This window comes from Vulpes lagopus, chromosome 3 (assembly GCF_018345385.1).
Source record: "Vulpes lagopus strain Blue_001 chromosome 3, ASM1834538v1, whole genome shotgun sequence".
In the NCBI taxonomy this organism is placed as follows: domain Eukaryota; kingdom Metazoa; phylum Chordata; class Mammalia; order Carnivora; family Canidae; genus Vulpes; species Vulpes lagopus.
Window position 1 is genome coordinate 31,114,808 of NC_054826.1, and position 26,743 is coordinate 31,141,550.

Sequence of the window (26,743 nt, forward strand, 5' to 3'; positions counted from 1 at the left end):
AAATGGGACTGGCTAGCAGAAAGGGAAAGATGGTGGCATCATCAAGGGTACAGAAAGAGGAATGTGGCAGGCCTGTCTGAGCCAAGATGTATGCCAGGGCGGCATGTTCTTTTTTTTTTTTTAATTTTATTTATGATAGTCACACACACACACACACACACAGAGAGAGAGAGAGAGAGGCAGAGACACAGGCAGAGGGAGAAGCAGGCTCCATGCACCGGGAGCCCGACATGGGATTCGATCCCGGGTCTCCAGGATCGCGCCCTGGGCCAAAGGCAGGGCGGCGTGTTCTACAGCACAAGCTGTGTTCTGTTGCCTTGCTAGTACTTCCACCATGATTCCAGGTGGTACATGGTCTCAGTATTGAGTAATGTGGACATGCACTGTGAGAAAGTTCTTTCCTCTTCAATTCTCCTTTAATCCATCTGATCATGCCAGAGAGAAAGACTTGTGTTTGTGCTAATATATTTCTTTGCAAAGATTTATTTATTTATTTTGGAGAGAGAGTGCCTGTGAGCCAGGGGGAGGGGCAGAGGGAGAGAGAGAATCCCAAGCAGACTCTCCACTGAGCGTGGAGCCTGATATGGGGCTTGATCCCATAATCCTGAGATCACAACCTGTGCCGAAATCAAAAGTCAGTTGCTTAACTGAGCCACCCAGGTATATGTTTTTAAGGTCCTTAATAACTCCCTCCCACCTTTTTGGTTTTAATCAAAGGCAGAGCAAATCTTAGCTTCAGAAATATCATCAAGTAACAGCATCTCTTACATTTAATAACTGCCTGTTCTTCTTATATTTATTTTGAAGCTTCCTTCTATTTATGGCAAGCAGTACATTTTTTTTCTACTTATATGGTGATATAAAGTTTCTTTTAAAAATAATTTTGTTTTAAAAATTATTTATTCACAGAGAGAGAGGCACGGAGAGAGGCAGAGACATAAGCAGAGGGAGAAGTAGGCTCCCTGCTGGGAGCCTAATGTGGAATCATGACCTGAGCCAAAGGCAGATGCTCAACCACTAAGCCACCCAGGTGCCCCTTAAAATAATTTTAAATAGACGGTCCTGGGATGGAGCTCCTGCATCAGGCTCCCTGCTTAGTGGGGAGTCTGCTTATCCCCCTGCCTCTCAACCTGCCTGTACCCTCTCTCACTGTCTCTCTCTCTCTCAAATAAATAAATAAAATCTTAAAAAATAATTTTAAATGGGAACATGCCATTTAAAATGAATATACTAAGTAAGAAACAATGCAGGTAGTTTAAGGGTCTAGAAAAATCCAGAGTGTGATAGGAGATTGATGACATTTGGGAAACCCTGAAATGTTTGTAAAGAGCTGAGGCTCCTGGAATAAGACAGGCCTGGGTTCAAATCCTGATTCTGCTATTCACCAGTGCTGTGACCTTGAGCCTGATCTTCAGGATTACATGAAGGAAGAAGAATGAAGAATTATGATAACTCCAGGAAAGCACCTGCAGGATTATCATGAAGTGAACACGGTCTGCTCTATGCCTGTTTTTACCACCATCCCTGCCTGTGGTATCAGGTGCTTCCCTGTAACCACTGGCCCCACCACACCTTCAAGTCTGGCTTGTTTTTATTCCCACCTCATTTTGTGCTGCTAGTGCTTTGGTGAGCTTCCTCTGTTCTGTGGAGAGAGAGCTGCTATGGCGTGGTGGGATATTAGAACTTGAAGCAGGAGACCGAACTTCGAATGGAGGATCTACTACCACTTACTATTGATGTCTGAGATAAGTTACTAACCTCTCTAAACCTTTAGTATGAATATTAATAAAATAGACATGAGTATACTATCTAGGCCTGTTGTGAGAATGGACATCAGTGCACCAGAACATTCCGAGCACATAGTAGGTCTTCAGTAAATGGCTGTCACTTCTTCTCTGGCACCTATCATGTAGAATCTATCAGCATCTCTCTTTGGAGGCTTTGTCTACTTCATTAATGCTGTGATATGACAAGAGACAGAAACTACTCTTTAGGCAGCTAAATTTCTCAGGAACAAACTACAGGCTGTTAAAAATGCTCAGCACGACCAGACAAAAAAGCATTTCAACCAAGGGTTCTGCAACCCAGTCTGGCAGATTCTTGACTTTGGCATGATCTTGCCTCTATAGTTTCTTCCCTTCTGACTCTTGACCCATAGAAAAGAAAACCTGCAGAGACATCTAAATCTAGCCCTTACATTATGTACTATATGTAGCAATCTTACTTTCTAGATAGATTGTGTATTTTCAGGTCTCTTTCAGTTATAAGTGACAGAAATGGAACACAGTAGGATTAATTGGGACAGGGAACTTTTCAACCCCTGTAAGCTAAAAAAAAAAAAAAAAAAGTGAAAGGTGACTGATTCATCTAACTGGAAAATCTGGGGATTGTTGGCTTCAGGCATGGCTAGATCCAGGTGCTTAATGATATTATCAGTACTGATGAGGAATGCAAATGTAATCTTAACCTTGATCATCCAGGCAGAATAAGAAATGCTGTAGTTAGACATGAGATATTAGGGTGTTGGCAACTGTTCTGTGAATATACACTCTGTGGCCATCATTATTCCTAGTGGATGGCATTGCCCGGACACCCACCATGTCAAGAGCTAGTGAAACGGATGTGGTTAGAGATTTTAGGTGGTTAATACTGTGAAGGAGAAGCTAAACACCCTTTGGCGTGCCAAGATAAAGTCCCATGTTTATTAGAACCATAAAATGCTATGATGTTACGGCTGACAGTGCCAAAGAGAATCAAACTTTCCCCTTGATTTTATAGGAGATAAAATGAAGACTCAAAGTGACTTTCCCAAAATTATACAAAAATTCAGAGACACATCTAGAGTTATAACTCAGATTTCCTAGGTCCCAATTAAATATACTTCCTCCCCCTACACTTTGCTACACTTCTGGATGGCTTAGCCTCCAGCTGCTGAATCTGGCTGTTCCTCTTATTTAACCAAAGTGCATCTGCTAAGGATTTAGGCTCTTCTAAAAAACTTCTAGCCTGGCTTCAAGTGGACCCCTGCCACAAGACAAGGGCAGTCAGCCAAGCAGAGCAGTGCTGACACACAGACCCAGGCAGAGGGGGAACTGCAAGGTACAAAACATTCTCCCAGTCCTGACACCTCCATCTCTCATACGCCAGAGGCCATGTGAACTGGTTTGCTGAGAAGGTTCTGGCATATGCATATTCTGCTCCCCTAAGTGTTACTCCTCCTGCTTACACTCTATAAACCCACCTGCGGCAACTCTGTATATATCTGGGCCATGGTTCCACTTTGTGAAACTTTCCATGATGCAGACTCCCAGAAGTTTGTCTCTGTTCTCTTTGACTCCTGGCATCAGACTTTGGAGGCTGGCCTTTGAGAGATCACTTTGTCCATTCTTATTAATGACAATGGAGGAAACCAAGGCTTGTAGCACTTGATGCTAAGTGACTTGCTCAAGATCTCCAGTGATAAGGGTTAGGCCTTCAGTCACACGTTCAGTCCTTTGTCTACTAGATCCCGCTACATATGGTTGTACCCTGGACCTTGGTGACTTCTGTCCAATCTGGAGTCCACCTCATGTTTTGCTGTTTCTGGAAGCGACCATCTCACTGTGTAGGTACTATGACCCTTGGTCATCAATGTAATTCCTAGATTTCTACAGCTGCGGCTACCTGTTCATACATGGCTGCTATTCTAGAAGCAATGCCAATAGACTCAGGCATCTTGGCAAGTAAGTAATGTAGTGACAACTAAGTGCATGCAATTTACAGTACGGTCACACTGTATGTGTGGTTAAGTTCTAAAGTGAATATGTAACAAGAACATTCTGCATAATCAAAGTACCCTAGAAAATGCTTTAAATCGTCTGTAAAGTATGAAATAATTCCATCTCGTCCTATGTTTGACACAGCCAGTTTGTCCTTGAGCACTGGAACAGATGGCTATTTGGTTGAGCCCCACAAGAAATGGTTGCCTTGTGTTTAGAAACCAATTAATACCAAAAATAATACCATGTCTTTAAACAAAACAATCACGATCATCTTATTAAGATGGCCATGCTCAGAGAGGATGCAGGGACAGACACTGCCCTGGGGACCAGCAGGTTCTCACCTCATGCTCATGCGTGGGCACCTCTCAGCTCTTTAAATAATTTCTCTGCCGATTGCATGCCAATGAATTAATGTATATTAAATATATATACTACATAAATCTCCTCTACAAGATAGGTAATAAGAAACATCTACACCATTTGGGGCCTGTAATACTTTTGACAGTTGAGCTTAAGGCTGATAAGATTGCCACCACCCTCAAGGAATGTACCGTGTGTACCATACTTGCTCTCTGTATTCTCTTCTTCCATTTCTGTGAATGGAAGAAAAACTGACTTTTTCTCAGTGTACTTAAGCCCCATATGCCTGAAATTGTGTCCAGAGTGTCCCTCTTACCTCCATAATGTGTCATAAGGCTGAAAACACAGAGCACATCCCATAAATACTGATACCACCATAGCCTTATTGAAGGAGCTGTGCTAAAGCAAATGCACAGTGGCCTTTGGGTTCAGGAAGCCCTGGCTGCAGATCCAACCTCTCCCCTTTGATAACTCTGATGAGCTCCCTAAGGTTTTGTCTCCTTAGTTGAGTGTCAGATTAGATAACAACATCTTGTTTGAAAGTTTTGTGAGCCCTTAGACATGGTGCATCAGGATTGTCAGGGGTTGTGGTTGGTATATGGTGGTGTGTTCAGTAACTGGTGGACACCTGGATGATTATTGCTGATTGTGTTGGAAGAACCGTGGTCTCTTGTGATTCTCTCTTAGACATATTCTTAAGAACATGTGGACTAGAACTCTGAGATTTTTGGGATTCTGGTCTTCATTCTATCACCTATTGCTATTATTAACAAGAACCTCTTGAATGAGTGTGACAACCTCACTAGACTTCTTGGGTCCTCTGTTTTAACACTTGTCAAGAAATGCTGATAATTCTTCATTTTCCTACCTGCCAAGATTTTTGTTAGGAAGTTTCATATATGAGAAAATATACACGAAAGTGTTTTACAACTGTGAGTCCACGGAGAGGTCCGAGTTCGAGCTCTGGCACCCTGACTAGCCAGCTGAGTGACCTCCTGCAAGTGAGCCTCTGTCCTCATCCCCACCAACTCCTCCAGGTTATTTTGAAACACAAAAGAGGTGATGAATGGGAAAGTAGGTTATAACCTCTAAAATATATTCATGTAAGGAACAATTATGTCATTATTAATAAAAACATTAAATGTTCTAAAATACCAGAGACATTAGTAACATCATCTCTCAAAGGAAAAATGACATCATGAAGAAGCTCGCTGAACTGTTCAAAGATCGATTTGGGCTAATTTTGTCCTAGGAGGAGAGAGGGACTTAGAAAGATCTCACTCTGGCTTCAAGGAGCCTCCTCGGGTTAGGAGTGATGTTTTCATTTTTGTTTAGTTTTGTTTTCTGGGGAGTCAGCAGCGGGTCTAATTAATGCCATCAAAAGCATGACATTTAATTAACTAAATCACATGTTGAGCCTAATGATAACATATTTCAGCACCCGGCAGGCAGTGATGGTCTCTTGGGCCATTTCTAAAGAGGCTTGTGATTTGATAAGGAGGAAACCCTTCTCAACAAAATCAGAGATCCCCCCAGAGTAGCCAGAGAAAGCACAGCAAGAGTGCGTGCCCGCACATTCTCCCAGAAACAAAGAGAAGGAACAGCAGAGAGAGGAATGGGACCAATGCATGGCCTCTTTATCTTTTCAAAAGGTTTGTTGGAAATCTAGAGGCATATAAGAACAAACCTAAGTGTCTAAATTGCCTGTCCCATGTCTTGGTTTGTTCCAATTACCACTGGCAATCGGAGCAGGACAAACAAGGAGCTGGCAGCGGGGTGTCTGAAGCCAGCCTGCCAGAGTCCCTCCAAGCAGCCAAGCATGTGGACGTGGGTGCCCTCTGCTGGGCACTGGGAAATCTACGATGATGCTTATCTGGGTACGTACCCCTGGGGCCAGAGCCTTTCCCTCTGGAGTTGAACATTCAGAGTAGAATTCCCAGAGACTCGATGGTCACAATAGAGCCCACCCATTTGTCCTACAGGAAATCGATTTCCAGATCATTCTTTGCCTTGGTTTATGCACAGATCCCTCCTTTGCTACCCTATTTCCATTACATCCTCACAGACATTCGTATTGCTTTAACTCTGGCACAGAGTTCTGTTTTGTGTCTTTGGTAATAAATCTGGATAAAATGACTTATATATGGTGTCATGAACTGCATCAAGTTGGGTCATCTAATGTAAACACTCCTTTGAGAGAAGAGGGAAACAGAGGCTTAGGAAGGTGAAGTGACCTGTCCAAAGTGCCCCAGCACAGTGGTGACTGCAGCCTGTCCCCTTTGCCTGGATGTGCTGTCTCCCCACACTGGCCCCCAACGCGTGGTGGGCGACTGAGATACTCACTTGCATGGAACCTCAGAGGATGAGAGCGTATCCTGGTGGTGAGAGTGTAGGCTCTGGAGACAGGGGTCTTGCACTTGAATCCTTGCTGTACCTGCGTTGGCTGTGTGATGTGGGACAGGTTACATGGCCTCCTTGCAGGTAATTGTTTTCATCTAATACCGAGGTTGTGAGGGTTGAATAACTGAAAGCGGGGAAAGCATTCAGTGTAGTGCTTGGTACATAATTGGTATTCAATAAATGATGTTTATCATTACTTCTATGATTGCATGGTAGTATTGGTTGGGAGATATTAGCAGTGGTTATATAATAGAACTACGAGAACTGATGTCAAGGGATTGCCTAAATTGTTTCTTGCATTAAACATGAAAACCTGCCTTCTTCCTGGAGGGCCATTCTAGGCAGAGTGAGCAAACTGGGAGCAGGTGGGTGGGGGGGAGTTTAGGGGACCTATGTCACTGGTGTCCCTTGAAGGAATGGTAGAGTCGGGGAGGAGACTTTTAGTCTTTTAGTTGGTGCTAAAAGAGGTGGCCTCGAATGCCAGGAGCTTGGCTTTATTTGGCATTCGATGAGGAGTCATGGCTGATTCTTGAGTAGGGCAGTTTTCCGTTTGTCTCGTGTGACTCATTCTTCTGCTCCTGTGATGCGAGGGCTGCCAGGAGCCTGACGGATTACTGCCCCCATCACGTGTGCACGCGCACATATGCACACGAACACACCCGCTGTGTGCTATTCAGTATTCCACTCACCTTGAGGTTGTCGCCAAGGAGCCTAGTGTCGCTTGCAGCCACGTCAGAATGAGGAACGAGCCGGGCCGTCACGGTTGGCCGGTGGCGGGGGCTTGTCGCTTCTAGATTGAGTGCCCGTTTCCTTGCATGGAAATCTCTGGTGTGGGTGCAAAGACGCCGAAGGTACTGGCAGAGGGGAAGGAAAGGGGGCGAGAGGCCGCTGGTGTGCAGAGAGAGGACAGAGAAAGCCCTTCCTGCAACTGCTGCAGGGATTGTGCCCCTGGAAAGGGTGGTCAGTCCTTTTAGCAAACGCTGCCTGGGCCTGTCAGGTGCACTGCACCTCCTGGGGTGGGCCGCGGGGCCCTGAAGTCCATGCCTCCCCCATTCTTGGCTTGGCACTTTATTTTCTGCATGTTGCCAATTCTTATTTGCTGGGGTGAGCAGGAGATGAGGCTGAGGGAAAGGAAACGGGGACAATTCTGATGGATGTTGCAAGTGGAAGCTCAGTGGGGTTTGGTCTTTGGGTGATGCGGCCCCTGGGCCTCAGCAGAGACTCAGCCGTGTGGAGCTACTCACCTCTCTGTGACCCCATCAGTTAAGGTGGCAAAACAGCAGGCTTGTGGGCTACTTGCCAGTGGATTTGATTTAGCACCAGAATGTCTTTTTTTTTTTTCGATATTAGAATGAGATGGCAAGATTTTAAAATTGGATTTTTTTTAATATAAAAATATGAATTCTGGCTTCTTTTGAAAACCAGACCATTTGATGGCACCGGTCTGCATTCCCCCACTGGCAGCAATCAGTAAGTAACAGGAAGACTCTGCCCTGTTTTTAACAAGGTGAGCATTCTCAAGTTCCCCCACTGTTTCCACCTGGTCCCTGATCCATTAACTTGACCAGCCTGACCCTGTCAACATTAGCTGGTGACCCCCAATGTGGGCTGACTTCTTCATCTTGGAAGTAAGAGCACTGAGGTGCAGAGAGGGCCTGTGGTTTATCCACGGTCACACAGTCTGCCCCCGTGGACAGAGTAGGTGCCATTTACTTGATGGGATTTGAGAGGTGGTAAGAAAGACTTACTTTTTCCCCACTTCCAAGTGGAAAATTAACCTCCTATCCCTGCCATCTGCTTCATAACAGTCTGCAAGGGGTCCCAGGAAGAGAAATCTTTGGCCATATTACATTTCTGGCCTCCTTCAGATCATTTCCCATATGTATCTTTGCTGCTTGTTCTTATACAGACAGCCTGGCTCTGCACCCCCAGGCTTGGGTACACCAAATGGTGTCACCACTGGGAGCTGAGCAATAGAGCCAGAGTTCTAGAATCCTCAGCAGTAGTTCAGGCTCACAGGGTCTGAGCCTGAGTCTCCTTATCATAATCTCAGGAGGCTGTTGTCAAAATTAAAAGGAAGAAAATGTAGAATGTGCCCAGCATAGTAGTGGTCACAGTGGCAAGAAATAGACACTTGAGGTTAGAAGTTATTATTCTAGAGAGACTTGGAACTGCTGGTGTCTGAAGACAGCATCTTGTCCAAGTGGCTCATTTTTATGATTGAGGTGATAACACATGCTTGTGGTAAAAAACACAAAAGTAGAGGAGGAAATCAAGTAAAATGTAAGAGGCTTTCTCTCTATCACCACCTCCAGATAGTCTCATCTCCCCAGAGGCAGACACTGTTAAGTTTCTTGTGTATCCTTCCAGAAATTTTATTTGCATCTGCATCATAAATAACTTGCATCCTATATTTTGACACAAATGGAATCAGACTACTCACGCTGTTCTGGTACTCACAGTTTTATTTAATAATATGTAATATGTCCTCTTTTCAGGGAAGCACATATAGGTCTCTTTTCTTCCCCCCATTTTCAGTGGCTGCTATTTCATAGGAAGATTATAGTATAGCTCATAGGTCAACAAGCTTCTTTTATAAAGAGCCAATATTTTAGCTTTTTTGGATCATAGGGTCTGTACCATTTCCTCCTACTTCTTGTTTTTTTCTTTTTAACAATGCTTTAAAAATATAAAGACCATTCTTAGTTCATAAGCCATACAAATACAAGCCAGATTTGGTCCATGGTGGTAGCTCATCTATGCAGTCTCCTGTGGGGACAGTTAGGTTGCTACTATAAGCAATGTTGCAAGGAGCATCTCTGTCCTACATCTTCCAGAGTTTGTTGAGTTTATCTGGAGGATGAATTAATGGCAATGACGTTGCTGGGTCATATTTTTAAGTCATGGAAGATATAGTCTCAACCTCCTTATTTTATAGATAGTTCAAGAAATACAGTGAAAAGAAGAGTCCAGTGTCCCTCAGTAAGCCAGTGGCAGGAGGAGGACTAGAAATTACTTTCCCAGTACTTGACCAGGGCTCTTTCCACTATAGTGCAGGCTCTGTTCCTGGCTGAGGCCTGGGATAGAGCTTGTTTTGGGATGTGGAGTAGGAAAGACTCAAGTGCCCTTGAGTCACAGAGCAAGGTTGTGGAAACTGGGAACTTGAATACTCTTAGGTCTCTTTACCTATCTGCGTCTTATTTCTGCACTTGTAGCCGTTCTTGCTCCTGTTGTAGACCAGCTAGTTTCCATGATGAACGGCTATTCATGATGACCACTAACATCGCCAGGATCCACATGGCGGAAAGGAAAGAAGCATGAGTCACAGAGGAGGCTTTTGGCTGCAATTCACAGAAGACCTAGGCACAAAGTAATTTAAATAAAAAAGAAAATTTATTATGGCACATAACTGGAAGTCTAAGAGGTCAGGCAGGCTGTAATTAACATGGTTAGTGGCTTGATGGGTCCTCATGGACCCTGGGTCTTTCTATTTCATGTTTTTATTCTCAGTGTCGGCTTTATCTTCAAACTGTTGTAAGATGGTTGAACAAGTTCCCAGAGTCACATACAGACCCAAGAACAGTCTGCAGCTTCCCCTCAGGAGAGAGGAAGCTTTCCTAGGCACACCCCAAACACACTTCCCCTCATTGGCCAGAATTGGGTCACATGCCAGTTAGTGACTCAATTACTGATAAGAGGGATGAGGTTACTAATATTGGCTTATGAAAATTATCTGAGCTTCAGTGCTTAGTGGGACAGCCACCATCCTGTCTATTACAGAATGCTTATTTCTCAAATCAGCTAGAGAAAATTGCAGAAAAGGATTTGTGTTGCTTTGTCTTGGGTCATATTGTGCATTCCTCAGGCCAATTCCTATAGTCAATAAGGGATTAGCTTATTGTTGCTAAGCTTGGATAAGATAGTCACTCCTTGACCAACTGCTATTGTAAGAATGGTACAAATTTTGAGAATGGTGGGAAGATGAGGAGAATGTGTTTCCCTTAAATGCATCCCCATTGTGTCCGTTACAACCTTTAGGAGATCTCAGGTTTTAGGAAATGACCTAAGGAGAGGAGGAGCACTAGAATTCAAGCCAGACTTCTTGGATGAACGTCCTGGCTCTGTTACCCACTGGGCTCAACTCACTGTTTCTGTGCTTGAGCCTTTCCATGGGGGGATAATCATGCCTAGGCAGCCTGTTTTATAGGATCCTCCTGAGAATCAATGAGGACATGATGAAAACAAAGTAAGGGAGCTTTCAGACACATGATAACTTAAGTAAGGGATCCTGGCTAGTCCCATAGTGTCTCTGGGAGGCAGGAGGGAGGGCTCTTTCTCTCTTGGCTCTGTGTACTTCTAATCCAAGGCTGTGGGACAGGAGTAGACTCAAGAGAGGTGAGCTAGATAAGGCACGGTGAAGGCATTGATGCAGAGATGGAGTTGTAGGGTGAGGGTGAGGCTTCCCTGATTTCTTTGATGGCCCCACCTCCCTCTCCCTGCAGAGCAGCTCCTGCCATGTTTCTTTGCCTTCTCTCCTTCCAATGTCCCTTTTTTCTATGTGGGGACCTGAGTGACTTAGACTGCTGGTTCCCAACAAACTGTTCTCTTGTCCTTCCTTTGTAACGATCACTTTGTTAACATTGAAAAGATTTATTCAACCAAATTTTACTTTTGACCTTCTGGCTTTCTGCTTGTATGTATGTGTGTGTGCATGTGCGTGTGTGTGTGTGTGTGTGTGTGTGTGTGTGTGTGTTTCCTTCTCTTTTGAATGTTTGAAATGTATTTGGAACATAAATGGAGAGTTTAAACAGTTTCACTGTGAATTCATCTCATTCATTCATTTGCCCCATTCCTTCATTCAGCAAATATTTGTTGATGATCTGTGCCAGGTTTTAAGCATATAAGAGAGAACAAACAGAGATGTGGAGTTCATAGTCTAGTAATATCAGTGAGTGGAAGCCCACTGCTGTTTCTCTCCCTCCTGTCATAGCACTCATCACCGTACCTAGGGATCTGGGCATACCTTTAGAAACCAGTCTCTGGGACAGGGCAGTACTCCCCCTACTCCTCTCCTACAACGGTTTTACGGGAAAGGTAACAATCTTAACTCTACCACTTGCCAGCTGTGAAACCCGAGTAAGACCCTTTCCTCCCATAGACACAGCATACCTGTCTGCCAAATAGAAACAGCAGGACTATCATCAGGTTGCTGTGAAGATTAAGTTGGATCACCAGAGGGAGCCTATGCATTGCCCAGGTAAGGGCAGGGGCTCCGGGGTGAGGCTGTCTTGTTCACAGTCTGGCTCTATTTCTCACTAGCATTGTGACCCTGAGCAATTTAGTTTATCTCAGTTTCCTGATCTGCAAAATGGGAATAGTGATCATTTCTACCCCATTGGATTGTTATAAGGGTTAAGTAAGTCCTATAAAGTCTTTGGTCCAGGCCTGGTATGTGATAGTGCTCAACAAAGTTTATTATTATATCTACCTAAAAGTGTTTTCCCCCCAGGTGTAACTCTTTTATAACTGGTAAGGAATTACAGTGGCATCTCTTTATTTTGCTTTTCAGAAGAGGAGCACCCATAGAAGGTTATCACTCATAACCGAGCCTTTTAAAGCCCTGCCTTGTGGACATAGATGTGCTGTCACTCTGCTCATCATTCACTGGGCATGTCATAATTGTGCCTGCTCTGCTTACACTGAGTGTGATCGGTGCAGGCAGGCACACACAGTCAGTGCTGGGCAAAAAAAGACAAGGGAAATGGCTCTCAAAGAGAGAATACAAGCACATATGACTATCAACAACAGTAAAAGATACCTTGGAGCTGCTCAAAGGAGGGTAGCAAAGGGCTTCTGAGAAGGGAAAGAAATCCATGACACCATTTCATTATTAGCAGTACTAACAGGTCATGTGACTTTGAGCAACTTGCTAGACTTCTCTGTGCCCTGCTTCCTTATGTGTTTTACTGTTTTAGAGAGGGAGAGAGCTAGAGAGAGAAAATATCATACTTTATTAGAGATCCCACACTGGTCCCATAGATGGGTTTTATTTGGCTTATAGAGGCTTTAAAATTCAGGGTTAGTTATCGACACTTAAAACTTCAGAGATTTCATGGAAAACTCTAGATAGCCAGTTTTTTTTTTTAAATAAAGATTTTATTTATTTATCTGACAGAGAGAGAATGCACAAATAGGCAGAGTGGCAGGAAAGGGAGAGGGAGAAGCACAGAGCTAAATGCAGGGCTCAATCCCAGGAGCTTGGGATCATGAACCAAGCTCAAGAGAGACACTTAACTGACTGAGCCACCCAGACAACCCTAGATAACCATTCTTTTGGATAATTGGAGCAGCTGGCAATAGGTAGATGGAGTTGAATATCAATCTCCCACCTTCAGGTGAGACATGCATGTTCTAGGGCCTCCTACTCCCAATAAACTTGGTTTCCATCCACCCACCTGGCTCATTTAGGTTTGCTGCCTGGATCTTATCAGGATGAGTTTGTGACACCTTGAACAGGTGATCTCCTTAGCATCTTTTTATTCTACCATGAGTTTACTAAGTAGGACAAACATTACTATAATCCTTTTAACTGAAGAGGAAAGAGTGAGTCAGAGAGATTGCTATTTGAATACACAAGAGATGAGGAGCATTGGTGGGACTTGAAAACAGGTCTCAATTCATTCTTTAACACTTTCTTCCAGGTGCATTACACTTTTTTCTGGACTGAGGGTGATCTATTCACTCTTCTAATGATGATGGTGTTAACAATAATAATAATACCTATTGTTCAGTGAGAATTTAATTTGTCTTAGTTACTTTCTATCACTTAATTATTTTGAGGTATAGGCATTAATATCCCCATTTTGTAGAAGAGGAGACAGAGATATAAGGAAGCCAAGTAATTTTTCTGTGGCTACATGTTTACTTGAAGCCAAGATTTGAGCTCAAGTCTGTCTCACACCAAACTCCCATCCTTAACCTTGAGAGTCACACAACTGCAAAGATAGGGCCAAAAACTCGTCTCATTCAGTAACACTGATATGTGAATTTTAGTGGGATTAATTTTTTACCCTAAATGGATGCCTGTTTCACTTGCTTTAAGCATGAGACCCTCTGAATATACAAATCCTCAAATGTGGTGTTCTTAGCAATACACTTACCAAGGAGAATGAGAACCCCAGAGAGGTCAGAGGGTCTCATTGTGATGAGAAAGGAGCTTCTAGCTGTCAGGCTGGATATGGCAGCGTAGTAACATCACTCCCAATGTCAGAGAGAGGTGAAGGAATAGCCTGGCTGGGCATCATTCACAGAGTCCTGAGGCTGTGCTCCTGGCGCAGTTTGACTCAGCGATCTCCCGAGAGATGGGACTGGCCTGGCTTGTCATAACTTAACACGTTTATAGGACCTGAGGTTGGAAGACACTACAGAGGTCACCTGGACCCATTTTTATGCTGGCATCTTCCCTATAAAACCCCCAATAGGCTGTTTCTACCCTATGCTGAAAGACTTCCCGTGACAGCAAGCTCAGTATTTTGTAAAACAGGTTTTTCCATATTTGTTAAATATTTCTTTGAATCAGGTTCAAGGCTGCATTCGTATTTGATCTACTGTTCATTGTTTTATCCACTGGAGGACTGTCTCCTCTCTGCCATATACATCAACCCTTCACGTTGTATTGTGGTAAATACGTTACCACCAGGTGGTCCCTCCTTGCTTTAAATATCCACATTTGCCTTAACTGTCCCACATGGAAGAGTTCACAGATTCCTTACCACCCATGCTCATTATTCTCCATTTGTCCCTCCTTTCTGTACCCATTTCTACTGTTTTCTGTGCTGTTCCCTGCCTTGGGAGATAGACCTGTCTGGGTTACATTACCTGGGCTCCCTTGCTGACTTATGCCATACTGGGGTTAGCCACTAAGAAGTAGAGGTGGGTGCTTAAAAGGTGAGGGAGAAGAGAGGATACTTTTCCTGCACTCTTTCTCTGCTTCAGCCTGACTTTCAGGTTATGACTATATCTCTCCATCTCTACAGCTCTTGCTGGCGCCCTCCTGCAGGGATCTGGCTCTCAGTGGAATCTGAAAATACTACTCCCTGCCCTTGCCCTTTCAGTTGTATGGAGTTCATGGTTTTCCTCTGTTGCTAGTCTTCAAGTGCCTCAGCATCCCTAGCTTGTCACTTAACCCTGCCTGTGCTTCTCTCCTGGTTGCTTTGCTTTGTTGAAGTTTCCATTGTTGTGGATTTCGTTTCCTGCTGTGACCATGAACTATCTTGTCTCCTACTGCTAAATTTACTCATGTGTGCTTTGTATTTGTTGTTCTTCCTGTTGATTTCTCAAATTATCAGGCCTGGCACAGTTGCCAAGGTCATTGCATATGAGCTGTTAACCATTGGCACACATTGTTGGCTCACCCCAGGTTTAACTAAAATTGTTAGGTCATTTTTGTGAGATCAGGTGTCACGCCCATCTTTGGAGCCAGGTTATCTGGCTTCAAATTCTGACTCTAAAATAAATAATGCATATGAGCAAGTTGCTTCCTCTCTATTGCTCAATTTTCTCCTCTGTGAAATGGGATGACAATAGTTTTCATCTCCAAAGAATTGTGAGGATTAAATGATTTAATACACATTAAGCACTTAGAACAGAGCCTGATACACAGGATGTTACTTTCATTATCAAGGTAACCATCTTTTAAATATACAATTGAACATCTTATTTACTTATTTATTTATTTATTTATTTATTTATTTATTTATTTATTTAAAGATTTTATTTGTTCATCAGAGACACAGAGAAAGAGAGGCAGAGAGAGAGGCAGAGAGAAAGAGAGAGAGAGAGAGAGAGAGAGAGAGAAGCAGCTCCATTCAGGGAGCCCAATGTGGAACTTGATCCTGGGTTTTTAGGATCATGCCCTGGGCCAAAGGCAGACACCAAATTCTGAGCCCCTCAGGTGTCCCACAATTGAACATTTTAGTCTAAATGCAGAACTTTTCATTTTTGCCTTTTTTTTTAAGCCTTCCTTTATGCCATTGGTATTGTGATTTTGATACTGTCCCTTAAAACTTTGTTGCTCAAAGGGTGGACTACTAACCAGCAGTGTGGGCATCACCTAAGATGATGAAAAGAGCTGGTGAAAATTAAGAGTCTTAGATCTCACTCTAGCCCCACTGAATCAGAATTTGCTTGTTCACAAGACACCAGGTGATTTTTGTGCACATTTAATTTGAGAAGCTCTGTTCACTCCCATCTATTGTTTCTGAATCATCACTCTCAGCTAGGATAGAGAAGGTATACCTTTGACAGGGAAGGTATGCCATTCTCTACTTTTAAGATTGCCATAGACGCTGGTGTTGTAGCTCAACCAAGCCAGGCAATGCTTCCGGGAGTAAAACTCTCCTGGGAATAAATATGGAGTCATATTTTTACTGCTGAGGTCCCGAGTTAGACTGAACAGGTGTGTGTGTGTGTATGTGTGTACACATATAAATTGTACATGACAGATGCATTTACCTTGAAGGTTTGTTGTGAGGGTTAAGTGAGATAACCCTGTGAAGCATTGAGTGCATATCCTGGCACATAGAATGTTGACATCCTTTCTCTTTTCCATGAGTCATATGATTTATGTCCAAAGTGTAACCCATTCCTTGAAGAAAAAACTCTACTTGACATAACAGGCAAATTCACTTCAAATAAATTGGGAAGATTGGGTTTATTTGAAAGCTGCCGCAAATGCCTCACGGTGACATGAATGCCACTGCTCATTTCTCTGGCCATGTGTTTCTGAATAAATTGTATTTGACTTGATAACTGTAAATGGAAGCATAGTGTAATTAAGAAGTGAAGAAAAGATTACTGGTGTATAAATTTGAATTAAACACCATTGGCATATAAGTATTTGTATTGTGGCTAAAGTCCCAAAGAGGATACTGTTGAGGTTGCTGATTAACCTTGACATTAATTAAAATGCACCAATAATAGAAGAAGTGAGATGGCTTTCTGTGATCAATAGATGAAAGATGTTAATTTTGGATTCACCCCGATGCAGCTCAGAGGACACTGTATAGCTGGCCTTACTTTTCTCCAGGAGCCATGTAATTGTTCAGAGTATGGCTCTGGACTCCAACTGTCTGGGGTCAAAAGCCATCTCCTGCCACTTACTACTTGAACTCTGGAAAAGTTACCCCACGTTTCTCAAGGCCTCCGTTTCCTTAACTGCAGAATGTGGAAGATAAGAATTTTATCTAAGGGATGCATTCCTGAAAACCATGTGCACTCCCAAACTCACACATTTCAAAATCAATTTTTCCATAAGACTGACAAAAGAAGGGAAGGTATTCCTGTCCATGATCCTGTGTTTTTTAATAGAAATACACTTTTGGTCTTATTTCTGGCACAGATTTCCTAAAACCCTTGGAATTTCCTAAGTTACAAGAGTTATAAAGGGATCTTTTGTTAAGTTAATGAGGTGACTTGTGGACACACCTGAAGATGGAAGCTGGTTGCCAGTAGAGTCAACTATGTGATTAGAGGGTTGGAACTTTCAGGCCCACTCATGACATAGAGAGGAGAGAGGAACTGGAGGATGAATCAATAGCCAGTGGCCAATGATTTAATCACCTATGCCTATGTATTAGAGCCTCCATAAACACCCCAGAAGGACTGGGTTCACAGAGCTTCCAGGTTGGTGAACAGGTGACAATGTTTGGAGAGTGGGGTGCTCTGAGAGGGCATAGAAACTCTGTGCCCCTTTCCCAGACCTTTCCCTAAGCAATCCTTCCATCTAGCTGTTCCTGGGTTATACCTTTTTATAATAAACCAGTGATCTAGGAAGTAAAATGTTTCTCTGAGCTCTGTGAGCTGCTCTAGCCAATTAATCTAACCTGAGCAGAAGTTCTTGGGAATCTCTGATTTATAGCCTGTTGGTCATGAGTACAGATAACAATCTGAACCTGAAATTGGTACTCTAAATTGGAACCGCAATTTGTACCCCTGGGTCAGAAGCTCAAGTAATAATAACCTGGGATTGCAGCTGGCCTCTAAAGGGGGTAGGAGTCTTATAAGACCAATTCCTTAACTTGTGGAATCTGATGCTTTCCTGGTAGATAGTATCTGAATTGAGTTGAATTCTTGGACATCTTGCTGGTGTCTGAGAATTGCTTGGTGTTGTGTGGGAAGCTCTCCCAATAACCACATTGAAATGGGTGTTCAGACACCAAAAAGCAACCCTTGAACGAAACTGGTACCACTGTCATTTTAGGACTTAAGAAAATGTATAAACATAATTTATAAATCTCTCGGTTCATAAACTTATGCGGTATTTGACCAACATGGGGAGGAGTGGAGATTGGTGTTATATTACATTTTGTGCATAAAGTAAGATTTTATCTTTTTTATCACAATGCTTCAAATACGCATAAAATGGGGCTGTCCTATACTGAACTCATGGTTGACACATATATGAGATTGTACATATGAAATACTTTGCATGGCGTCTTATCCATAATATTAACAACTACTATCAACTGTTTGTTAAATGCCAGATACTAAATACTTCAGGCATATTATCTCCTTTACTTTTCACAACAACCTAATGAGATGGGAGAATTATTTATTACTGTGTAACAAATTACCTCCAAATTTAGAGTCTTTAAATGACAAACTTTTATTACTTCCTACATCTTTTAAGGTTTGGGAAATCAGGGGAGCTTGGTTGGTTGGTCCTGGCTTAGGATCTCTCCTAAGGTGGTAGGCAAGCTGTTGATGAGACTTGTAGTCATCTCAAGGCTCAGCTGGGGCTGGGGAATCTACCTCCAAAGTTGCTCAGGTGGTTTTTGGCAGTTGTCAGTCTTCACTGGCTATTGATAGGAAGCTTTGGTTTCTTGTCAGGTAAGCCTTTCCATATAGCTGCTCATAACATGGCAGTTGCTGTCTTCCAGAGCAAGAGACCTGAGAGAAAAGGAGACAAGATAGTGTGTCCAAGATGGAAGTCACAGTCTTTTATAACCAAATATCTGATATGACATCTCATCTTTTCTGCTGTATATTGGTGGTAACACAGATCAATGCTGGTGCAACAAATAAGGGGACTTTAAAAGAGTATAAATAGTGGAGGCAGGTTGTCTCAGTCTGTGTAGGCTGCTACAGTAAAAATGCCATTGATTGGGTGGTTTAAACAACATTTATTTCTCAGTTCTGGAAACTTGGAAGTCCAAGACCAAGGTGCTGACAGATTTGGTGTTCAGTGAGGACCTACTTCCTGGTCATAGAAAGCTGCCTTCTTGTTATGTCCTCACATGACAGAAGGGCAAGGGAACTCTCTGGGATCTCTTTCATAAGGGCACTATTCCTATTCATAAGGGCTCCACCTGTCATGATCTAATTACCATCCAAAGACTCATCTCCTAATACCATGATTGGGGATTAAGCCTCAATGTATGAATTTTAGGAGTACGCATTCAGTCCAGAGCACAGGTATTTGAGTATTATCTTAGAGGATGTTTTCCATAGGTGGATACTGTTATTATCCACTCCCCTTCAAAATTAGAAAACTGAGGCATACAGAGGTTATGCAAGTAATTCAAGGTTGCACATTAATAAATCTACAAAACAACAAAACAAAACAACCCAAGTTCTAAATTTAGGCATTTTAGTGGCAGGGCCCATAATCTTAACAGTACTATTTTGTCCACAGAGTAAGTAACAGATCAACATTAGCCACAACAACACTCCCAACAACCAGTCTGCATATCTAAGACTGTAGGCTTAGATTGCATTTGACCTTTATTCCTTCTGCTTAAAGATAAGTCTGTAGTGAGCTTCTTTCTTCCCTCAGCCTGGTGGTCTGGGTATGTACAGAGAAGCAGAAAAGAGGACTCATCTGTGTGAAGCATCCAGTCTTGCTGGGGTGACAAGACCAGCAGAAATTTTTGCCCTCTGCACTTCTATGGCGCTTTTTCCTTTATAGTGATAATAATAATAACAATAATAATATGTATTTATCATAATAATTAATTATATATATTATTGTTATTATTATTATTATTATTGACACTTCATTGTCCTGTCCTGTCATTAACTTTTTCTACGTGAATTTTTTTTGCCTCCAAACTAGATTTAAACTCCTCTGGGGTTGGTCTCTGTTCTCTACCTCATTGATTCTCACTCAGTGTCAAGTAGAGTTAGTTAATGATAATGGATATCCTCAACCAATGTTTACTAGGGAAGATTATATAAAATTATTGGAAGGCCAAGGCAATGTGTGATGAAGTGGCAAAGCACACAGAAGAGACTATGATTGCTCTTTGATGTCAAAAAAGGAAGAATTTGGAGTTTTTTTTCTTGAAATATGTTCCTTTTTTTTTGATGTTCCCTCTTTGAGCTATCTCTGAAGCATGCCCTTCTTTCATCTACAACATAACACACTATTCTCTGAAAATATCCCAGCCCCTGACCCACCCATACCTCTCATTCCTACAATAGCCTTGGTATTCTTGAGTGTCTGTTCCATCAACGTAAAAGTTTTTGAAAAGGATCCCTACTTATTGTTGCACAGAAGAACCTTCAAGTTTTGAAATCGGAAATGTCGTGAAGATCCTTTATTCCGCTGTCTTCCCTTTGAGGTAAATGGACATCCATGTCAAGGAACAAAGGGTTTTGATTCTATTGGCACATTTCCCCACAGATATAAAGAGTATAATTTCTCTTTCTCTCTCATTTCAAAGTCAAATTGTCCTCAATTTCTTCCTTCTCTGGTTTGCCTTAGCTTCAGCATTATGTTCCAGATTTTGGCCATTGCTTGCAAAATCTTGGAAACCGACTCAACTCATTTCTTTCCTCTCCAGTCTTTTCTTTTCCCTTGGCTTAGCTGAATTGTACTATTTCAATGGCTACTTTTATTTTTTCTTTCTAATGCTTCCCTGGGGTCATTACTCCCTATTAAATCATTCCCCAAAGGTGGGATTTTGTTTGTTTGTTTTTGTTTCTATTGTCTTCTGTGAGAAGGCAGAGACTCCTGCAAAGCAAAATGAATAAGGATTTCAGTGATAGTTCTTGGTTTGGCTTCTCTTCCCTCATCTGTCCCTTTGTAATTTCTGGTATTGGTACTTCAAGTGGAGGATTGATTTCCTTGAATAATTCTGTCCCACTAAGTTCAGAGAATATTACACAGCAAAGATGGGAGGGAGACAATTGCATGTCACAGTTCCTTGTTGCCCAGCCTGACAAGGATTCAAGAGACCTAGACCTTAGCCTTCCCAAAATGCCTACTTCAATCTTTTTAAGTAGGAACTGTTTTTACTTCATTTTACACATGGGGAGATTGAGACTCAGAGAAGTTACATGGCTTGTTGCGGGTGACTCAGGTAGAAAGAAGTAAAATCAAATTTCATACCCAGAAGTCTGGTACCAAAGTCTGTGCAATTGGCATAGGTACATTATGGTTAGATGCTGAATGAGCAAATCAACATTTCAATCAGCCTTAGGGATGGATGAAATAGTAATGAATTCTTGCTTTAAAAATGTGTGATCTTGTTGGAGTATGAGACATAAAAACATGTCATCTCGATGTCACATGTAATAAGACATGAACATGTATTCTCAGGGTCTGCCTATGCTTAGAACTTATAGCCCAGCCTAGCATCTTCTGTTCTGGGTGTCTGGTCAGGGGTGATACCCTCCCTCACCACTGGCCCAGCTATGTGACTATGTTCTATTCTCCGCTGGAGGCCCAGAGGACAGCTGTCACAACTCAGTCCATCAGGGAGCAGGGATACTCAGGTAAGGGCAGAGGAGGAACTCATATGTTCTGGGTATCCACCAGGCAAGTCTCCACGTGTGCTCTTCTTTGCTTTTTCCAACTGCCCTTTGGAGTAGTTGGTATTATCTGGATTTTGGAGATAAGGAACTTAAAGCTTATCAAAAAAAAAAAAAAAAAACTAACTTGTCTAAGATCTCACAGCCCGTGAAGGGAAGATCTGGCCTTGAATTTATATTCCTCTAATTGCGAAGTACATTTCTATTGTGTGTGTGTGTGTGTGGGGGGGGGGTAGTGGCAGCAGCGATGTAATAGCAAGAAAAGACTAGTACAACCTAATACTCCCTTCTGCCCCCACTCTTGTCATCCACACTACTTGAAATTCTCATCATGAATTACTGGTTTGGACTTTGGGGTGTCTTTTTTTCAAGTTACTGTTCCTTGGGTAAGAAACCAAAAATCTAGCAAGTTTTCAGCAGAATTAGATTCTAATGGGAAGTGACTTAGAGCAGATGTTTAGTTGTGAGAAGGACCTGCTTGAGTCTTTAGGGGAACCCCTGCAAAAATGAGGACAGGGATTCTGTCCAACTGTCTTCCAAACCTGTCTTATTGACTTGGCTAATTCTCTAAGATAAGAAATCATATACACCACTCTTCCTGCTCTGTAACTTCCCAAATTTTCTCTGGATATCTAATAGCCTGAATGTGAAAAGAAAAACCTAACTGCTAAGGAATTAGACCTATGGTCTTTCTTTGACAAAATGCCTCCCCCAATCAATTAGGTTCAGTAAGAAAAGTCTAGACCTGTAGATTTTGGGGTGTCTCTCCCAGCCATGTGGTAGGGGAAGGATAGGCAGGTGGAAAGAAAAAAATACTGTTATTCTCCCTCCCTCATTTTAATTACTACTGAAAAGTTACAACCGGAAGAAGGGATTTCTAACTACCCAGCAATTAATTAACTTTCTGCCTCTCCAGCAAGCACATATCCCCTAAGACTTGGATGAGTCTGATGGGCAGAGGGAATGCTTGGCCGGGACCAGCTGTGTGTGTCCATCATAATCCCCTTTGGTCTCCAACCTAATCTGAAAGTGGCAGCTCAGAGTTAGTAGACTTGGCAGCTAGTAGAATTGGAAGTGGGGAGAGAATGAAGGAAGAGAATGAGTAATAGCAATGCTAAAAAAATAAAATGTAGGAAGATCATCCTTAGAATGAACTTGAAAAATTCCATAATATACGGACTCTTAATTTTCAGCCCATGAATGGACTTCAGGGAATCTACCAGTCTCTTGACATCATATGCAAAACTCACTCTGTGGGGGCATTTTCCATGGGTTTCATTAGTCTCAAAATGCTTCATGATCTCCCAAAGTTAAAGGCCAGTGGTTTAATCTGCTTACTATTCTTTAGAGATGCAGAAACTAAGGCTGAGGAAGGGTTCACAAGATGTTCAAGGTCAGAGTATAAATTAGTGTTGGGTCAGAATTTGGACCAATATCTCCAAACACTTGATCCTGTACCTTTCCTACTTTCATCACATTTTATCTTTGTCCTGGCTTTAGGTTTAGAACTTGAGGGGTATGTTTGGTGGAAGTTTAAGGGACATGGATGGCTCCAGAAATATAGTACTTTGATATCATTGGTCTATGATATCTCGTCACGTCTCCTCTCTCTCATCCCACTCCTTTGAGGATTTTACCCTACATTGGAGGCCAATTCTATTACTTATCTAACACCTGGTATCATTAAGTTATTTGATCTACCTGAAGACACGGTCACTCTAAGATGTGGGAGTCTGCAGCTGCAGAGAAGTTGCTGTGGACAGTGCGGTAGGTCACAGTAACGCTTTTCTTCTGAGAAATCTTTCCTATCTTTGGGTCAACCTAGTATCTTCATCAACCTTTGGTTTCCTTGGTTCTTTTTTTCTTTTTTTTTGTTGAAGTACAACTCCTACGTACTAAAATATATAAATTTTAAGTGTAGAAACTGGTGGATTTTTACCTATGTATGTATCTATGTGACCACCATCCAGATCAAGGTATAACACTTTTACAACAGCCCAGAAGGTTCCTTCATGTCCTCTTTCCAATTAACAGAAACCTTTTTCCTCCTGCAGGCATACATCATTCTGACTGTCAGTTCATTTACATCATATAAATAGAATCATATAATATATATCCTTTTACATCCAGCTTCTTTTGCTCAACATAACATCTGTGAGAGTCATTCATGTTGTTAAGTGTGGCAGCTGTTCATTCTTTTTCGTTGCTGCATAGTGTTCCATTATTTCAATCTACCATGTTTTATTTATCCTTTTCCCTGCTGCAGATCATTTGGATTGTTTCCAGCTTTTAGCAATTGCGAAAAAGGTTGCTGTAAACCTTCTTGTGTATGTCTTTTGCTGGCACAAGCACTCATTTCCTCTAAGGGATGGAATTGTTGGATTATTTTACATACATATGCAGCAAATAGTGCCAAAGTGTTTTCTAAAGTGGTTGTATCAAATTCCCCTGATTTTAAAGCACCTACCTCAGATCGCCTGCCTGTGTAGCTATCTGAACTCATTCCTGCCCTAGTTTCTGCATTCACTTTTGCCCTAACTTCAAATTCTTTCACCTTGGCTCTACTGAGTTGTAAAAAGTTAGATCTAGAAGAGCATGCAACAATCATGCGATTCAACCTCAGGGTTTCAGAGGTGGACAAGATGAAGCCCGAGTGTGGCTGGGTGAGGAAGTTGTCCAGTGACGCTGAAAAGGTCTCAGCTGACCTGGGATGACAAAGCATCATTGTAAACGCTCTGATAGAGGCAGGGGACATTTCTTATTCATCTTTTTGATCTCCCAAGCATCAGCTACATGAAAGTACTCAAAGAACATTTGCAAAAAAAAAAAAAAAAAAAAAGAAAGAAAGAAAGAAAGAAAGAAAGAAAAAATGAAATGGAATGATTCTTAGAGATCATTGAGTTCGGTGTTTGCTGGATCATGAGACCATGTATGCCTGGTACACAAAGAAGATTCTAGGTGGTAACCTGTTAAAAATGAGTGACCCTGTTGTGAGGAGGGTTTTCCTCTTTCATTCTCTTTTAATCATTGCAGTTGGTAAAAGGATGAGAATTTTGATTTAGTGCCATATGTCACCTCATTAACACTTGTCAATCTCCCTTCTAGCTAGAGCTAGATTTTCACAATTTTTTAAAAGAGGTAAAATTAACATATAACATTATATTAGTGTCTGGTGTACAACATGATTTGCTATTTGTATTTATTGTGAAATGATCACAGTAAGTCCAGTTAACATCTGTTACCATGATGCTTTGTTTTTGTGGCATTTTTTTTCTTTATCTTTTACAGTAGTTACCTTCTGTTGGAACTTTTCTATTCATGGCTGTGGTAGAAAGGGTCCTTCTTTTCAAATATCTGTATTTAAGCATAAACCAAAAACTTATTTCACTGAAGAGAAAGGTAAATAAACAATAGTAAATGACACATTACACTGTGGAAGTGCTCAGGGATTGACCAAAGTCTCATTGACTGTCATCTAATTCAGACTTGTACTGGATAAAGAAGAACCAGAACCCAGGTGGAAGAAACTTGAATGGCCATTGGAGTTGGCTGCAAGGGCTCTCGGTACAGTGCTCCTTATGTATAGGTCTGGTTGTGGTACCTGTTCCTGTGGGAAGGAAAGAGACAGTTGTAGCCCCAAGCTCCTCATTTTACCCTAAAAGAGATTTGAAGGATCACCTGGGGGCATTTTTGAAGCACAACCTTTAAGTCGTCCTTCTGCAGAGCCTCTGTAGGCAGCTTGTGGTCTCCAGAAGAGAAGACACCTATCCGGGACTGTGGAGTGCTGTGTCACCACTGCCTCCATGGCTTAGCTCCTATGGCAGCTTTCCTTATGGATGCCAAAGGGGATGTTGTTGTCAAGTGCTTCCTTTATGGTGCAGCTCTGCTCTTGCCTCGGCCCAGCTCACACAGCTCAGGTGGCTCCCCACCAACTTCTGAGGTGTGTTATATTTCCTCAGCTTGGTCCTCAGGGTCCTCACAGCCAGTTTGCCTTTCCAGGGTCATCTCCTGTTGCTCCCCAGACTGTCCCACATCCCATGCTTGCCAAGCTGCCCTTCAACCCTAAGGATGTTTCTTGTTTTATTTCCCTCATGCATTCCTTTGTAGTGTTCCCTATTTTCGGAATGCTCTTCCTTCATTTCTGACATTTAAGAAGACTTTAATGATTTCTCCAAGCAGGTGTGATTTCTTTGCCCTCTACTTGAAGCAGGATCCATTTTTTTGCTGAAGAGCCTACCCAAGTGTAATTCACGAAGTCTCATTCAAATGGATTACCTCATTGAATTGTCAAGATCTATGAGCTAGGTATTATTAGTAGGATTGTCATTTTACAGCTGAGGAAATTAAGGTGCAGAGCAGTTGAGTTAACTTGTCCAAGGTCACACTGCTGAGAAGCAGCAAAACCAGAACATAGACATTTGGCCATGTGGAGTCCAGAGTTCACACTGTTTCCCAGTATTCTCTCCTGACCACCCTCGCTGTCTGCTACATTCTGCCTTTGAGTTGGCTAAATGAATTCTAGGAAGCTCTCTGCTCAACCCATCCCAAGATGCAGCTGTGGTCAGGTGTATGTCTGAGGTGAACATAGTGAGGGCCTTTTTCTCACCATCACTGGTTAGGAAGCTGGGTCTGGCAAAGATGTCTGCTTTGCACCAGCCTGGGTTATCTGTGGAGTACTGTACTGGCAGCTGTTGTGTCCTGGTAAGAAAGCCATGGGCAGAGGGTGGGGAGAGCGCCAGAGTATGTTCTTTCTGCTTTGACTCAGGGAGAGCTCCTGGCCCACAGGAGAGAAGGTTCTAGCCTCAAGGAGAACAAGAGCTTGGCTCCTGTCCTTGGGCTGCAGCAGCAGCAGCAGCCTTGCACAGACTGCTGCTGCCCAGGGACACCATAAATCGCTGGGCCATGGACTTGACAGCCAGAGCGATGTGATCAGAAAGCCAACAAGGAGCCATGGCCAAACCTTTGGTGACTGCTTCTTTCATGGTCCTCTCATCCATCATGCCAGACATAGTAGTAGGTGGGATAGTCGCCTTCTTTCCAAATGGGGACTCGGGAGTTAAACAGTCAAGTCCCAGGTGAGCAGAGGGCATTAACCCTTTCAAAATAGTAATCCTTTATCCCAGCAGAGCATTTCATATGCATTATGTCCCTTAGTGCCCATTCAGTTATTCCTTGAACAGACTATGACACAACCACTAGGCACTAGGCATCTTTTTCTGATACCTGCTAAAGGAGAGGGAAGAAAAGTTCCCATTTCACAGATTAGGGAATGGAGACGGGAAGCATTGCAGTAGGCAAGAATCTCTCATTTTAGTTCCAGGACTTCTGTTATCATTTGAGTCAAGTTAGGAAAATCACTTTAGTTATTCATCCACTGCTTTTCATGAATTATCTATCTTTAAAATTCA